Below are 17,500 nucleotides of genomic sequence, written 5' to 3' on the forward strand. Positions count from 1 at the left end.
GCCAAGGTCCACGGTCCGTGGTCGGCGTGGTTCGTCTTCAAGGCCACGGATGAAGAAACGGGCTCCAGGAGGAAAGAGTCCAGGCCTTATGCCTGCCCTGCCTGGAGAATCCATGTCGCCACACAGCGATCCATCCCGATGCGTTCGTTGGTCCTGCGACGCCCCCTGCCGTAAGCTGCTTTTTATAGTCTCCGAAAAGGTCCGCCAGATGGCTCCCGGGGTGGGCCTGGGACGACCAAGTTCGGGGCCGGAAGAGGCCACTTCCAAGTGGGGGAGGAGTTACAAGTGGGTGGCAGACCTGAAGATAACCTGGAGGGGAGGAAAAAGGAGGGGAACCGTGACCGACCGAGCGAGCCGGAGGGGAGGGGAGGGGAGGGGAGGGGAGGGACGATGGGATGGCACCATCGGGAGTCCTGCTCAAAGAATTGGAGCCTCCTTGAGACATGCGACCACATCCATCATTCCAGAGGGAATGGAAGCGTCTTCCCCATGGTTGTACAATGATACATGTCCTTCAGAGTCCCTGAGAAAAAAAGGAATACAAGGCAAGATTTTGTCCGTGGAGGGAAGGGGGGGGGGGGGAGAACAGAGGCTCCAGACTTTGGATCTCTTGGCACAGGGGCCTCCTGCGCCGTATGGAAAGGACTGTTCCTAGGGTGCTCTCAGAATGGGATTTCTGGGTCCCACGAACCTTGTGTGTTGGACAAAGAGGCAGAAAGAGGGGTTCCCGGCTGGAAAGCCCAAACCACAGCTCTTCAGATGGGTAGGGAAGGGCAGACAGACTTCCGGCCCCAAGCAGTGATCTGGACCTCCAGAGGCCTTAGGACGACTTCACTGAGAACACGCAGAATACGACCCAGCCACAGCGTCCTCTATACCTAGCTCTGTTTCACTTTCTCTGTCTCTCTCCCCTCCTCCTCTTTCTCCCTCTGATTCTGCCTCTCACTGTCTGCCTATCCTCCGTCCCTCCCTGTCTGTCTCTGTCTCTCTCCCTCACAAGCACACCAAAGCGGGTCCCCCCCCCCCCCCCGGAAAGGACGGATGTGAGACGGACACCCTCTTCTTCCCGTCTTGAAAGCAGGAGAAAAACCTTCCTCTAGAAGCCCAAGTTCAAAGCCAGCTGTTTCAAGGAACGTCTGCCTCTGGCAAGGGGGAGGGGGAGGGCGAGGGGGAGGGCGAGGGGGCGGCCTGGAGGCAGCCTGGAGCACCCACGGCATGCATTCAGAAACCTCGTGCATCTCTCTTCCGGTGCTATCTTTTGGGGGCACGTGGTACTCTTGGGCAAGTCCTCCGAACGATAGTGGAAACAAACATCTGTCTTCTCTCCCACACCTGATGAATGCAGACAGACACACTGGAAGAGCACCCACCCCCCCTTTTCCCCCAAAGGACTCTTGTCACTGTACAGACGGGGGGGGGGGGGGGGGGGGCGGCACGGGGGTGTCACACGCAGTCTTGGTGGCTCGTCTATGTTTCCAATCCGCCCAGGCAGTGCAGGCGGCCACCACTGCTGCTGCCACCTCTCACCGATCGTTCATCCTGTCCGTCAGTGCTATGACAGCACTAAGCTCTTCAGGGAGAAAATGCTCCCTGCCTTTCCTCTCGGAGGGCACACTGAGGGCACCCACTCCCATTAACAAAGTTTATTCACCTTGACAGGAAGAAAAGAGCTTGGGGTTTCTCACACCGCTGCAGATGACACTTTCCTACCGACTCTGGAATTCTCTTGCTCATTCTCCGGTGGGCCCGCCCCCCCCATTTCAGGAGAGGGTGTTTGGTTCTGGGTTGGGGTGCGTGTGTGTGCGCGCGTGTGTGTGTGCGTGTGGGTGTGTGTGTCTGGGTGTGTCTGTGTCTTGCTTTTTCATTTTATTGGAATACAGTTGACTGACAAAGTTGTATGAACTTACAGGGTTGTTTCTGGGTGTTCGTCATGGCAGTGAAAGGAAACACCAGGATTTCCCTAGAAAGCCATCCCGTTCACCTGATCGGTGGCGTGAAGGACATTCACATCCTCCTTGAGTTTCGCATTTGAAAGTGAGGGGCGGGTGCGTGCAGCAGGTCCCCCCCCACCCCACCCCGCGCCCCGAACGTGCCTCCCGCAGTGGCACTAGGAGTGTGTGCAATGAAAGGGACAGGACACCAGACACCAGAGGACCATTCTGACCCTCCTTTCCTTCTCTCTTCGGAAAGCAGGAAATAAATCTCTTGGGTGAAAGAAAAGTGTGCTCCCTGCCACGAAATTTGGGGGGGGGGGGTGTCGGGTTGGCGATAAGGACTTCACTGCTCCCATGGCTCCTGCAATGTTCACGAATCCTCCAAATCCTCAAGGCAAGATGGTTCACAACCAATACATGAGCGAGCTGTCAGAGACACCAGGGACTGAAACACTCCGTATTAGGGAGGGGTCCTCACTCACTTTCATGCAAAGGCAGCGACAACAGCAGCCTTTTCAAAGATGGCTGCAGGCAAGAGGGTGGGGGAGATGATGGAGAAAGTGGTGGTGGCGGCGGCGGCGGCGGCGGCGGCGGCGGCGTGGCAGACTTGGATCACGTCCATTATGTTCATTCAACAAACAGTCGGGGCGACGGGAGAATGGCCGCTTGGTGGTCTGTGTTTCTCCAGGCTCCCTGACCCACTCCCTGCCCCACACCCCCAACCCCCCACACCCCCTTGGACATGGGCAGGAAGGTTTCTAGAGAAGGCAGTGCCTGACCTGCCGGCTCTGTCACCCTGGGGGGAGAACATTTCGGAGAGTCGCCAGAGGCTTCAGACTTCCTACCCCTCTCCCTCCCCCACTCTGAACCCTGGTAACTAGACTTCATTCAACCGACACTTAGGATGGGTCATCCAACTGTTCTCTCATGAAGGAAGGAAGGAAGGAAGGAAGGTGGGTCGGTGGGTAGGTGGGTGTGTTTTCTGCGTGGGGTGAAGCCTTCCCTCCCTCGATGCAAGCCTGATATCCTCACCTGTCACAGAGACTGGACCCCTAAAAAACTACTGTGTCCGGTTTTCTCCCATTTAGGGGGTTCCAGAGTGTGTGTGCGTGCGTGCGCGTGTGCGTGCGTGCGTGCGCGTGCGTGTGCGTGTGCGTGTGCGTGTGTGTGTGTGTGTGTGTGTGTTTTGAGGGCCACACCCACGGCATATGGAGGTTCCCAGATGACGGATCGAATCGGAGGCTTTAGCTGCTGGCCTCCTACACCACAGAAACAGGAATGCCAGGTCCGAGCCGCGTCTGGGACCAACACCACAGCTCACGGCAACACTGGATCCTTTACCCACTGAGCGAGGTGGACAGGGATCGAACCTGCAACCTCATGGTTCCTGGTCGGATTCATTTCCACTGCGCCATGGCGGGAACTCTGCTTTGTGGTTTTGGCGTTTGGATTCCAGAAGGTGGCGTAGGGGTCCCTGTTCGTCATCTATTGGATAGAGACTCGTGTGTGTATATGTTCATCCCATCCTCCTCATGGATCCCTCTCCCCCGCCCTCATGATTTCTTTTTCCCCCTCTGCTTTTTAGGGCTGCCCTCGTGGCATATGGAAGTTCCCAAGCGAGGGGTTGAATCGGAGCTACGGCTGCTGGCCTACGCCACAGGCACAGCCATGTGGGATCCGAGCCGCGTCTGCGACCGACACCACAGCTCACGGCACTGCCTGCCGGATCCTTACCGCCCCCCTGAGCGAGGCCAGGGATCGAACCCACACCCTTCCCTGCAAAGGTTCCTCGTCGGATGCGCTTCCATGGTGCCACGACAGGAACTCCCCCGTGATGGTTTTTTTTCACGCTGGTGTTCCCACCAACAAGGAAGGAATGGCCCAATATTCTGGAATCACCTAGAGGGGAAAAGACGCTGAAAAAGAAAGAACGGAGGGATAGATGGATGTAGATGGATCACTGAATCCCCTTGACTGTACACCTGAAACGAACACAACATTGTAAGCAAGCCCACTGTACGCCGAGCTAAAGCAACAACAACAACCAACAACCACAACAAACTTACATCTTAAAAAAAAAAAAAAAAAAAAAAAAGAAGATGTCCCCTGCAGTTCCCATCAGGGCTCAGCGGTAATGAACCCGACTAGGATCCGTGAGGATGTGGGTTCGATCCCTCCCCTGGCCTCGCTTGGTGGGTTAAGGATCCCGTGTTGCTGTGGCGGTGGGGTAGGCCCGCAGCTACAGTTCTGATTCGACCGTGAGTCTGGGAACTTCCATAGGGCTGGGGCGTGGGCGTTAAAAAAAGATATACTATATGCATACTATATACATATGTAGGAGTTCCCGTCATGGCTGGACGAATCCGACTAGGAGGCCTGAGGGTGCGGGTTCGATCCCTGGCCTCGCTCGTTGGGTTCAGGATCGGGTGTTGCCGTGAGCTCTGGTGTAGGTCGCAGACAGGGCTCGGATCCCGCGTTGTGCTGGCTCTGGTGTAGGCCGGTGGCTACGGCTCCGATTGGACCCCTAGCCTGGGAACCTCCATGTGCCATGGGTGCAGCCCTAGAAACAGAAAATAACTACGTGTGTGTGTCTGTGTGTGTGTGTGTGTGTCTGTGTGTGTGTGTGTGTGTGTGTGTGTGTGTGTGCGTGTGTCTGTGTGTGTCTGTGTGTGTGTGTATACAGATAGATATAGATATACAGATATAGATATAGATATATCACCTACCTAAAGGCCCAGGACTAGAGAAAGCATTGGGTCATTAGGATCTAAGAATCTTCTCCCCGCCCCCCAAATCCATCCATCCAACCCACCCTCCCTCCCTCTCTCCATCTTTCACTTTTCCTGATAAAGACAAAGGGACAAAAATTGTTTGTTTGTTTGTTTCTTTGTTTGTTCGTTTCTTTCTCAAAAGATGTACATCTACTTTGTAACTTATACCTCTGTCAGAGGGATGGAGAATCCTTGACCTTTTCCTCCCTACCCAAATCCTTCCAGAAGTCAGAAACTCAGTGGCTGGAAAACTGGACTGGATCCTGAAGTTTTTCCAGTTGCCTTCCATCTCTGGCTACAACTCTCTTCATGAGCGTTTCCCATTTTCTCCCACCCTTTGGACCTGGCATCCTTGTGGATGAGAACACGTATCGCTTGTCCCGAGGCCCTGAAAACGGAAGCTAGTGGAGTCCCTCGATGAACACATCAGAGAAATGGTCTCTGAGAGTGTCTCTGAGAGTGAAACCATCACCCTGTGTTCATTTCTCTAAGAGCCCCTCGGAAAGTTGGCCCCAACACCTGACGGCATTCTCAGAGGGGCCTTTCAAAAGACTGAAGGGGCGTTCCCGTCATGGCTCCGTGGTTAACGAATCCGACTAGGAACCGTGAGGTTGCGGGTTCGATCCCTGCCCTCACTCAGTGGGTTAAGGATCCAGCGTTGCCGTGAGCTGTGGTGTCGGTCGCAGACACGGCTCGGATCCCACGTTGCTGTGGCTCTGGCGTAGGCTGGCAGCTATGGCTCCGATTCGACCCCTAGCCTGGGAACCTCCATATGCCATGGGAGCGGCCCAAGAAATGGCAAAAAGACAAAACAAACAAACAAACAAACAAACCGACAAAACAAAAGACTGAAGGGACTTTCCCCTCTCCCTCTCTCTTCCCTCTGTCTCACTCACTGTCTCTGTCTGTCTCTCTGTGTCTCTCTCACACGCACACGCACACACACACAGAGTCACCGGCTCCGTTCTTCATATGTAACAGTTTGAAAGTTCCAGGAAAGGTTGGCAGCCCAAACCGGCCTTGGTACTCCAGCTCCAATTAAGTCTCAGAGACAGAGTTTTGGGGTGAAGCATAAAGAACAGCTTTATTGCTTTGCCAGGCTAAGGAGGCCACAGCAGGCTAAGGACCTCAAAACTGTGTCCTCCCTTGAGAGGGGATAGCAAGGGGTTCTATAGGTTTAGCTTAATGGTAGGCATGGGGGTGGCGGAGCTGTCTAGAAGCATCAGGGTGCTTGCATTCTTCTCCCTGGATAGGAGATTAGGATAGACCATTTCAAAGTCATCAAGGCTGGAGTCAGGTGGTCCATGGAATGTTTCCAGTGTCTTTGGGGTTATGGCATTTTGACCTTCTCTCTGGAGTGAAGATTGCTCATCCACGGGGCGGGCGTGGGGCGGGGGGTGGGGGGGGGTCGCAATCCTTAGGGAGTGTTTCAAGGGTAGAGAAAACACCAGGTTCACTACAACTCTGACTCGACAGTAGTCATTAGTCATAAGTTCGTGGGCCAAGGCAAGCCATAACCTAACGGAGACTATTTCAAAGTAGCTTTTAGCTGTAACAATGTCTCTGGCTCCAACACACCAGCACTCCGGGGCTTGAGCTTGGTTTCAGTTTCAGAGGAGGGAACTCTGGCTCCAAGGATTAACCCCTTCGTTCCTTTGGTTTCTGTGGGCCTGGTTCGGGGAGCCCATCCACATCACCGCCTTTTGAGAGGCCATCTGACAACTGTTTCACCAAAGCGACGTCATCTCAAAACAAGGAAACCAGTTCCATGAAATGGAGGATCTCTCCCTCCCTCTCCCTCCCTCTCCTTCTCACTCTCCTCTACCCACAGCTCATGGCAACGTGGGATTCGTAACCCAGTGAGCGAGGCTGAGCATGGAACCTGCCACCTCATGGTTCCTAGTTGCATTTATTTCCACTTCTGCACCACGATGGGACCTCCCCAGCACAGTTTTTCACACGTGAAGTTTCCCGGGACGTCTCGGAGGAGGCGGACCCCAAACGTGTCTCCATGCCCTATGTGGGTGATTCCTGTGAGGTAAAATGACTTAAGGACCGGCCCACACAAAAGGGACACTCTGGCCCTCCTTTCTGGCCCCCAGACAGCAGGAGATGAAAATCTCCTCCTCGTGCAAAGGAAGATGGCAAGTGAAGATGTCCATTCCCACACCAAGGCCAACATGCTCCAGAAGTTTTGCGGGGTTTCCCGGGTTGGGAAATGGCGGGGGCTCCTTTGGCCTGACACGAGGCGAGTTTCGTGCACACATCCTCCCCCACCCCCCTCCATGCAGTCTGCGAGGGGCAGCCTGAGGGTAGGGAAATTGGGGAAAGGGGGGAAAAAAAACACTTTCCCTAAAGAGAAGCTCCAGGAAAAGTCACCACCTCTGACTTGACTGGAGAGTTTCTGCATTTGAATGAAGTGATTGAACCCAGGCCCTGAGGCCTGGATCTTCCTGATCTCCCCTCCCCCCCTTCCCGGGCGTGAGTCCAGGCGATTTGGGAAGCGAGAGGCGGCGCAGCAGGGATGGCGGCCGGGGGTGGGGGGTGGGGCGGGCAGCTGGGGCCGGGAGTGGGGGGGTGCGGGACTAATGAACCAGCGCCTGCCTGCATGCCTGCCTGCCTGCCTGCCTGCCTGCCTGCCTGCCTGCTTGCCTGCCTGCCTGAACGAGCCCCTCCCCTCCCCCCCCACCCCCTCCCCACACCCACCCGCCTGAGGGCAGGGATGGGGCCTGAGAGCTAAGGGAAACTTCTTTGCTAGCTACTTGTCAGGGAGTGATCCCAGCTCAAAGTCCCTTTGCTTATTTCGGAACAAGGTCTGAGTCTCAGCTAGTACAGAGTTTCTGAATGTCTCGGCACATGGACTGGCCTGCACCAAACAAGCAGACAGGAAGAAAAATGAACACACAGAAATCCAGCTGGTCTCCTTCTCCCAGAGTCTCTCTTGGAGAAATTACCTTAAGCTCAGTGACTTTGCCCCGTCTCCCTCTGGTGCAAAGCCATCCCTGGAGGAGCCAGGTCTTACATGAGCAGGGCAGGGCAGGGCAGCACCACCCAGGTGAGCTGGAGAGTGGAGAGTCAAGTTGATAGATACCCCAAATGTGGCTGGCCAGGGGTCTGGGCTAGCATTCCGTGTGAACTCACACACCCAGGCACCTAGCACCGATTTCCCCATGTTCTTCCGACCCTGATTCTCACTCTTCTTCTGTCCCCCCCCCCCCCCCTTCCTTCGGCTTTTTGCCTTTTCTAGGGCCGCTCCTGCGGCATATGGAAGTTCCCCTGCCAGGGGTCCAATCGGAGCTGTAGCCGCTGGCCTGCACCAGACCCACAGCAACGCGGGATCTGAGCCACGTCTGCAACCTGCACCACAGCTCACGGCAATGCTGGATCCTTAACCCACTGAGCAAGGCCAGGGATGGAACCTGCAACCTCATGGTTCCTAGTCAGATTCATTAACCACTGAGCCACAATGGGAACTCTGACTCTCCCTCTTCCCTGCCTGATACCTTAAGAGCCTGATCGTTTGTGGGGAAATGAAATCCCAGCTGGCAAGAGCCACCTTATCTTCCCAGCACACGAGAAAAGAATAGGCGCAGGCTCACATCCATCTTATGTTTCTATGCCTTGCCCTGGCCCCACCGTTTCAGAAAGCTGTGTCCCTCCACCTGTCAAAAGCCAAAGCCCAGGAGTTCCCGTCGTGGAATAGTGGAAAGGAATCCAACCAGGAACCATGAGGTTGCAGGTTCGATCCCAGGCCTTCCACAGTGGGTTTAGGATCTGGTGGCATCACCTTGCGCTGCGGTGTAGGTTGCAGACGCAGCTTGGATCTGATGGTGCTTGTGACTGTGGCATACACCCCAGCAGTTGTAGGTCTGATTCGGCCCCTAGCCCGGGAACCTCCATATGATGGGGGGAGGGGGGGGGGGGAGGCTGCAGCCAAAGCCCAAGGAAGAAAGACAATCAGAATGTTGCGTGGAACTCCTGGAGACTTAACAACCACCACCAGTCATGACCATGGCTGTCAACCGACACCAGAGCCAAAGAAATGTCGGATCAAATAGGAACCTGCCACTTACACCAGTACTCACCACAATGCAGGACCACAAAAACAAAGGAACAAGAAACCAAAACTAAATAATTGCCCAGGAGCAGCAGGTGCAGGAAAAGCATGCTGACTCTCACCCCCCAGAAGCCAGAGGTAACCTATTTATCACCCCACACGCACACACCTCAGCACCACCAGCACCAGCACCCCCCCCCCCCACCCCAGGATCGAATCTGCATCCTCGTGGGTGCTCCTCAGCTTTGTTACCAATGAGCCACAATGGGATCTCCCCAATCCAGGTTTTTATGTTTCTTTTTTTTTTTTTTTTCCCCTTGCTTTCTTCGGGTGGCACTCACGGCACACGGAGGTTCCCAGGCTAGGGAATCAGAGCTTGAGCCACTGGCCTACACCACAGACACAGCAACACCAGGTCCGATCTGTGTCTGCAACCTACACCACAGTTCAGGGCAATGCCAGATCTTTCACCCACTGAGCGAGGCCAGGGATCAAACCAGCACTCTCATGGATGCTACTCAGATTCCTACCTGCTGAGTCACAATGGGAACTCCACTAAATACATAAATTTTTTCAAAGAGAGAGAGAGAGGGAGAGTGTGTGTGTGTGTGTGTGTGTGTGTGTGTGTGTGTGTGAGAGAGAGAGAGAGAGAGGTCTGGTATCACTTGGGGAAAAATAAAATTATGCTTGGAGAAAAATACCTGTCCCTAGAGATCATTCACAATGGCTTGTTCTGCCTGTTCATTTCTCTCTTTCTTCCCTTTTCTTTTTTCCTTCCTTTTCTTTTCCTTTCGCATCTGTCTGTGCCGTGTGTGTGTGTGTGTGTGTGTGTGTGTGTGTGTGTGTGTGTGTGTGTGTGTGTGTGTGTGTGTGTAGTCTTCTTTTAGGGCTTCACATGTGCCATTTTGTAGGTTCCCAGGTTAGGGGTCAATGCTAGTCGGGTTCGTTTCCACCGAGCCACAACGGGAATTCCTGCCTTGTGCTTCTTTATCTTTGCTCTGTTACTAGGTGCTAGGGATTCCTTTTTGTTAAGTCCAGTCACTTAAATAAGGGTGTTTGCAGGGTTGCCTAAAGCATCAAAAATGTATTTTCTCATTAAATATTGGAATGTGGGGAGTTCCTGTTGTGGCTCAGTGGTAACAAACCCGACTAGTATCCATGTATGCCGGTTCGACCCCTGGTTTGGGAACTTCCGTATGCCACAGTTATGGCTCTAAAAAATCCTCTCTCTCTCTCTCTCTCTCTCTCTCTCTCTCTCGATAATATACACATACACACACACATCCATACGTACATACCTATGTACACATATACATATACATTGGAATTTGGTCTGCCATCGATGAGATGCTCCCTCTTTGTGTGTTGTTCATTTTGTTTTTTGTTTTTTAGGAGTGCACCCTCGGGATATGGAAGTTCCCTGGGCTAGGGGTTGAAGAATCGGAGCTGTAGCTGCTGGCCTGCACCTCAGCCAGAGCTATGCCCTGCCAGATCACCCGATCTGAGCTGAGTGGCCACGTCTGTCACCTACACCTACCTCCCCCTGAATGAAGACGTATTTTCAATACATCTCAAGTGGAGAAAAACTTGCTAAAAATCACTTTATTTGTCATGGAAACCATATCTTCTAGCAGACATGGCACAAAAGCCAGTGTTTATGGTCATCACACCACAGACATCAGAATTCCAAGCTTCTAGGGGTTTCTTGGGGGTGGGGTGGGGTGTGTCCCCAGGGCCTGTGGAAGTTCCATGCCCACCCCTCTGCCACCACCCAGGGATCCTTCGCCCTGGGTGGGTGGGGGGAGGGAGAGGGTATCTCAGCAGAAACGATCTTATCTTACGGGGTTTATGGATGGCTAGAAGCATGTGGTTCTGTTCATCTCATGCTTGAGGTTTCGGTTTTTGCCCTCCTACCTACCCAATGGTCGGCAGATGGAATTCTTCTGGTTTTCTCTGGCCATCCCTCTCCTCGAACTCACGGGTCCAGTTTTTCTCCCACATTTGACTTTTCCGGGAGATCCACAAAAGGAAGCGCCAACCCTTGACATCCACCGACAAGAGATCACCACCCTCTGCCCCTCTTTAGCCCCTTCTCATCCTCATGCCTGCCTGCACACATCGGAGACATTTCCAAGTGCCCAGGAGGATCCTTGGACCCTGACACCTCGAAATCTTCCCTGAGCAGCAGTGCTCGGGACTCAGACCTGGGGTTTATCACGGGCTCCAACCACGACCTTTGGTTTTCCTGGGCTGGGAGATCGGTTTCATGAGATGGAACCGGCTGCGGATTCAGCTTCTGGATCTGGACTGTGAAACGTTGTACAAGACTTTTTTCAAGGCATGACTGTAGGGGAACAAAACCTTGCGGCCCGCCCCCCGCCACATCCCAGATGTCACATGAGCACGGGGAGGAATTCTGTGGAGCTGGAAACAACCATGACCCAAAAGAACACAGGAAGGAATTCCTGTCATGGCGGGGCAGAAACGAATCGGACTAGGAATCACGAGGTGGCAGGTTTGATCCCTGGCCTCGCTCAGGGGTTTAAGGATCTGGCATTTTTCCGCGAGCTGTGGCATAAGGTCTCAGATGTGGCTCGGATCCCGCCGTTGCTGTGGCTGTGGCTCAGGCTAGCAGATGCAGCTCCGATTCAACACCAAGCGTGGGCGCGCGCGCGCGCGCGGGGGGTGGGGGGGAGGCGGGGAGGGAAGCAAACCTCCTAAGAACGACGAAAGTGCAGTTAGGAAACAGAAAATGATGATCCCGGAAGTCCACTTGAATGTGGTTGGGAGACATGCGTAGGACCACACCGCCACCGTGTGAGAGACCAGTGCAAGACAGCTGAACAATACAAAGCGGGGTGGGGGGTGGGGTGCTTGGCGGGGGTTGGAGGAGGAGGAGGAGGAGGAGGAGGTGGGGGGAGACGGCGGCACTGGTGCTGGGCAAAGGTGCCTCTGGGCGAGGACTTTGGTGACCATATTCTCATGGCAGGCTTGAGAGCCCAAAAGATGACATGGTGGAGGCTGAAGTTAAGTTTGGTCAAAAGGAAAACAACCATGAGAAAAGATGCATCCACCCACACCTAGAAAAGATATCGTGCCAGGAATGGGAGCCCTGTTCCAATGGCTCTTCCTGGGATTGTGGGAAATGAATCGATAGCAAGAAGATGCTTTCACATCCATGTCTTCAATGACTCCTGTACTAAGTGCGTCGTGGTTTTGCCAGTTTGGCAGAGTTGTGGAATGTCATCCGGCAATTGCATCTCCCCTGCCCAACCAGCAAGATGGAGTTGTTCTTTTTTTTTTTTTTTTTTTTTTTTCCTGCTGCACTGCCTTTCCTGTGCCAGGGATCGAACTTGAGGCTCAGCTGTGACCTAGGCACAGCGGGAACTCCAAGATGGATTTCTTTTTCCTTCTTTTTCTTTCCTTCCTTCCTTTCTTCCTTTCTTTCTTTTCTCTCTCTCTCTTTCTTTTTCTTTTCTTTCTTTCTTTCTCTTTCCTTCCTTCCTTTCTTCCTTTCTTTCTCCTTTCTTTTTCTTTCTTTCTTTCTTTCTTTCTTTCTTTCTTTCTTTCTTTCTTTCTTTCTTTCTTTCTTTCTTTCTCTCTCTCTATCTTTCTCTTTCCTTCCTTTCTTTCTTTCTCTTTCTTTCTTTCTTTCTTTCTTTCTTTCTTTCTTTCTTTCTTTCTTTCTTTCTTTCTTTCTCTCTCTCTCTCTCTCTCTCTCTCTCTTTCTGGTTTTTTTTGGGGGGGAGCCACACCCGCAGCACATGGAGGTTCCCAGGCTAGGGGTCAATTCGGAGCCTTACCTGCCGGCCTACACCACAGGCACAGCCACGCGGGATCCGAGCCGCGTCTGTGACGGACACCACAGCTCACGGCAATGCCAGATCCTTAACCCAACAAGTGAGCCAGGGATCAAACCTGCAACCTCATGGTTCCTGGTCGGATTTGTTTCCACTACCCCAGGATGGCAATCCTGAGACTTGCAAAGTTTATTGTTTGTTTCGGGTTTTCTCCACCCCCTCTCCCTCCCGTTTCAGCTTTATGTTTTACTTTTTGGCCACACCCACGGGCAGCAAGTGGAAGTTTTTCCTGAGGCAGAGATGGAACCTGCACCACACAGGGGCAACCAGAGCCACCGCGTTGAGAAAGCAGGAGCCTTGACCCTGTTGGTCGTGGGCTTCCTTCTTCTTCTTCTTCTTCTGTTGTTGTTTTTTGGGTTTTTTTTGGGGGGGGGTTGTTTTCCTTTTTTTGTTTTGTTTTGTTTTGTTTTGGATGAGATTTCAGTTCACCCCCCCCCCCCAACACACACACACACTCATAGTGTTGCGTTGTACTTTCCCTCCATTGTGGTTGGTCAGTCATGCTGAAATCCATGTTTCTATGACCTGACCACCAGAGCATTTGCCCCAGGCAGCCATTTGTTCTCTTTGGACTTTGTCTCAGTCTATGCAGAGAGAGATTTTCATTTCCACTTTCCTAGGATCGACTGTATCCTTCTCTCCCTTCCTAAGCTTCTGGGCTTTGCTTGTCTGCTTTTGACAGACCGTCTCCGTCGGTAAGGGTGGCAGGTAAACCGACTCCTGCGTTGTCGTTCTCCGAGAGCTTGCCCGGTTTCGTTTTTGCCAGTCCCCGCCTACCCTCCCACCCTCCCTCTCTCCCTCCCTCCTCCAGCTCCGTGCAGGGAGGTGGGGTGGGGGTGGGGGAGAGAAGAGAAGGTGGAGGGGAACCTGAGATCTCTCTCGCTAGTGCCACCCTCACCGCGCCGGCTTCTCTCTGGAATTCCCAAGCCCAGGAAGGGACATGCTTGGGGGAGCGAGCGCGGCTCCTTCTAGGCAACAGCGAGAACCTCTTCCCAGCTCCTTCCCCGCCGCCGCCGCCGCCGCCGCCGCCGCCGCCGCCGCCGCCGCCCCCCTCTTTCCATCTGCTGCCATCACGCCACGCAGTGCCTTGCCAGGAGGCAGCTCCGCGAGGCAAGCTTCGCGGTCGTGCAGGACGCCTGGCGCCTCGGCCCCGGGAAGAGCTCGGGCATTTGGGTGGCCGGCGCTGTGTCGTTGTGTCGCCGCCGGCCGGCCGGCCTTCCGGATCTGTCCCGGTGACGTTGGTGGCGGTTGTCGCGTGCCATCTAGTGTCCGCTTTTATATCGTCCCTTCCCTCTGCAGCTTTGGGGACCTTCGCGAGGGATGTGACTCAGCCATCCGGCCTGAGTCAGAGTTCCGGGAGGCTGGCGACACTGGCGGCGACAGCTCCGGTGGCTCAGAGGCCTGGGAGTGTCCCTCTCTCACCGGAGATTGGGCCTGCAGGCCTGTGAGGGAGTGACTGTCACCGCGCTCCCCAGGCAGGCTCTGGGGCCGCCTGGCCGGGTCGACCAGCATCCGCTCTTGCCGCTCCGGCCCCGGGGACCGACCAGGCCTGGGCCGGGCCGCCTCCCTAGCGAGGGGAGAGGGTGTGCGGCGCCCGGGACTGCCTGTGCTCGGGTGGCCTGGCCTTGTCCCGGGTCGCCCTTTGGAGCGTGAATGACTCCCGCCTGCGGTCCCTCCAGCCTCTCATCCCCGAAGTGAGGAGCGGCCCGGGTTGTGCGCTGAGGGCGTTGGAGGGCGCGACAGGCTCGGTGGCCGGCACGCTTGTTTCCCGGTCGTCATGCCGGCATGGGCCCCTCCCCGCCTGCCCCCCGACTGATGGCTACCGCCGGCCCGTGCGGAGTCGTACTCACGAGGTCTAGACCGGCACAAGACGTGAGGGGTGGAGCGGAAAGGGTGGCTCGGGCCCCGGCGCCTTCCTTCGCGGGGTCCGTTCGTCGGAGGCGCCTCCGTGGAAACATTTTTTTTTCCAAGTCCTGATGGATCCGGAGACGGTGGACGGTACCCCGCCGGCCCCCTGCTCCCGGGTGTGGCCGGGAAGGGTGCACCTGGGCCTGAGGCGTGCCCATGTAGGGTCCCGGTCGTTGGACAAGACTTCGTTTCCCACGCTCTCATTTCCCGCCCCCCGCCCTCGGAGTGTTTCCCTGTCGGTCGGTCGATCGGTCGGGAGGTGGGGACCGGCCTGAGCTGGATGGTGTGTCCTGGATTTTGGGGGAGCCAAGTCCCCGTCTGGAGCTCCGGACAGACCGATACCTGCCCGCGTGGGCAAGCCGGGAAGGGCTTCCCCGGCTGGCCGGCCGGCTCCACCTCCTTCATGTCCCTGTCCCTTCCTTGCGGTCACGCTCCCCGGGTCGACCAGATGGCTCTGAGAGCGCTGGGTCTGGCGACTCTAGGGCAGGGCTGGGGGACAAGTGTCCGGATGGGGGTTCCGGGGATACCCCCACGTCCTGTGGGTGGGCCCCGCTGCTGGGCATGGACATTTTTCGCGGCCGAAATACGCCTTTTCTGTCACCAGGTAGATGCTGACACGATCCTCTTCAGCGCCTGTCGCTGGAGACCTTGGGCCTCTGGATGCACGTGGGGGGCTTTGGGCTTTCGGCTGCTGTCCAAGGCCTGACCCTGCCCTTTGCACCCCGCGTGGGGGCCGCTCGCCTGGGCCTGTGCGCCGGCTCTCACTTGTGCATCCAGCTGGCCCGTGCTGCGGTGTCTCCTCCGGTCTCTGGCTGACCCGAGGGCGGCAGGGCGCGTGGCCCTGTGGGGTCTTCTACCCTGTGTGCCTCCCTGCTGCGGGCACCCGGCGGCTCGGCTGGGACAACCCCACCCTGTTGGCTCCGTGCCACGTGTCAGGCGTTCTCCCTCCCGGGGTTGTCAGCCGCTGTCTCTCCCCTGAGAGAGGAAGGGGAGGAGGAGGAGGAGGAGGGGGTGCCGGTGAAGCTGAAGCAGGCCCCCGTGGTGATTGTCTTTGCTGGCCCTCCCTCCCCTCTTCTGGGCTCTTCCCTGGCTCTGCCAGGACTGATCGATGTGGTGATGTGGCGCTCTCCTGGGCTTGGGCTTAAGCCGCGCCAGATGAGGGACGGCCGCTCATGGTGAGCTGGGCCGCGCCTCTCATTCTGTCGCGGGCCCCTCGCTGCTCCTCCCCCACCTGCGGGTGGTGTGGGGGAAGGCAGGGGTGCGGCCTCCAGCCTGACCTCTGGTCTCCCGCCCTGCTGCCTTCGGGTGTCAGTCGGGGGGGGGGGGCCTGGGTCCTTTGGGACGCAGCAGGCATTCTCGCTTTGCCGCCTTGGCGTGTGCCTTGCGAGCGGTCCCTCCCCAAAGTGGGGGGGAGGCCTCCCTCGCTGCCATGCTTCGCATCCCTGCGGGTGCGTGAGCGTGCCTCCCCTGGTCCTCTGTGGTGCCCCTGGAGTACTCCGGGTTGCCTGTCAGATGCCCGAGGCCGAGCGGTGGTGTCGTTTTCCTCTCCCAGCGGTGAGTCCCCTCGGGTCCCCACTGTGGTGGTGGCGTGCCCCACGAGCAGCTTCCTAAAGCTCAGGGGAGGGGGTCGAGACGGTAAGGCAGGGGAAGCTTGTGTCCCCTCCCCGGGAGGGGCTCAGGTGGACCCCTTGTCATGGGTCTCCCTCACTGTGTGCCAGTGAGGGCAGCCCTTGGCCCTTGAGCGGCACGCCCCATGCTTCTCCCTTGACCGGGAAGGCTGCATGTGGTCGTGAGAGCGACCGCGGTGGGCCGGGAGATGTGAAGGGGGGGTCCCCGTCTGGCTTTCCGGACGTGGCACCCCTCCACCCACGTGGAAAAGTCTGAAAGGCAAGCCTGGTGGCAGCACAGACTCTTGCTCTCCCGGCTCTGACCGTGGACGCTCACATGGGCTGTGTGCTTTACCCATACCGCAGACCCCCCCCCTTCTGACTTCCCACTTTTTGGGAGTGTTCCCACTCCCGTGGGTCCCCGAAGGGGCGAACGATGGTGTGGGGGGCACGACGCGCCCTCGGTGAGAAAGCCTTCTCTAGCGATCTGAGAGGGGGGCCTTGGGGTACCTGGACCCCCCAGCCGCCGCCCCTCTGAAGTGTGCAAGGCAGTAGCTGCCGGTGCTACTTGCCACAGCGTGTGGGCAAGAGCCGCCCTCGCGCGAGGGGTGCGCTGGCCCCCGCGGTGGGGGCCAAGCGCTGCTCTTTTGCCTAATGCGGCCTGTACCTCCCCCCTCCGAGTTGGGGGAGGGTCACGCCGGGCCGGGCCGGGTTTTGGCATCCAGCGCCGGGCTGTGTGCTGCGTGGGCACGTGGTGCCCCTCCCCTTGGAAGGGGAAGTGGAGGAGGGGGATGCGCCCCGTCCCCCGGCGGCCTCTGCCCCTGCCTCCCCCGCTGCGAGCCGCCTGTCGGTTCTTCCCGCACTCGCCTGGGGTCGCAGCTGGTGGTGTGGAGGTGGTGAGCGAGCATGGTTCGGGCCGCCTCGCTCAGGAGCGTTTCCCCCAGGCGTCAGGCCCTGGAGGGTGGACTAGGTGAAGGACGGATGAGATGAGGGTGGAAAGATGGACGGATGGGTGAGATGAGGCGGACGAGCCCCCCCCCCACGTGGCAGGGGGGGGGAAGCCTTTGCACATGGGGCCCTGGTGGTGGGGCCGGGTCGTGGAGTGCTCTGGGGCGACTGAGGCCGCCTGGTGTCCCAGGTGTCATGGGACTGCCCTCGTGTGTGTGGTGGTGTGACCCCGTGCTGGTTTGCCTGGCGTGCCTGGGTCCTTTCTCCTCTCCCTGGGCAGGCACCCGCGTCCCTGCCTCACAGCCCTTGCCCCGTGTGCATTGCCGCCCTTCCCCGGTGCTGCCGGCCCTCCCCCTGCCCCGAACAGGTGACCGCCCTGCCTTGCCTGTGCCATGTCTCTCTCCCTCCCGCCCCC

The sequence above is a fragment of the Sus scrofa genome, chromosome 10 (genome assembly GCF_054392235.1).
Source record: "Sus scrofa isolate SSC_HxYL_T2T_F1_AM1 chromosome 10, Sscrofa_HxYL_maternal_Yorkshire_Landrace_v2.0, whole genome shotgun sequence".
In the NCBI taxonomy this organism is placed as follows: Eukaryota; Metazoa; Chordata; class Mammalia; order Artiodactyla; family Suidae; genus Sus; species Sus scrofa.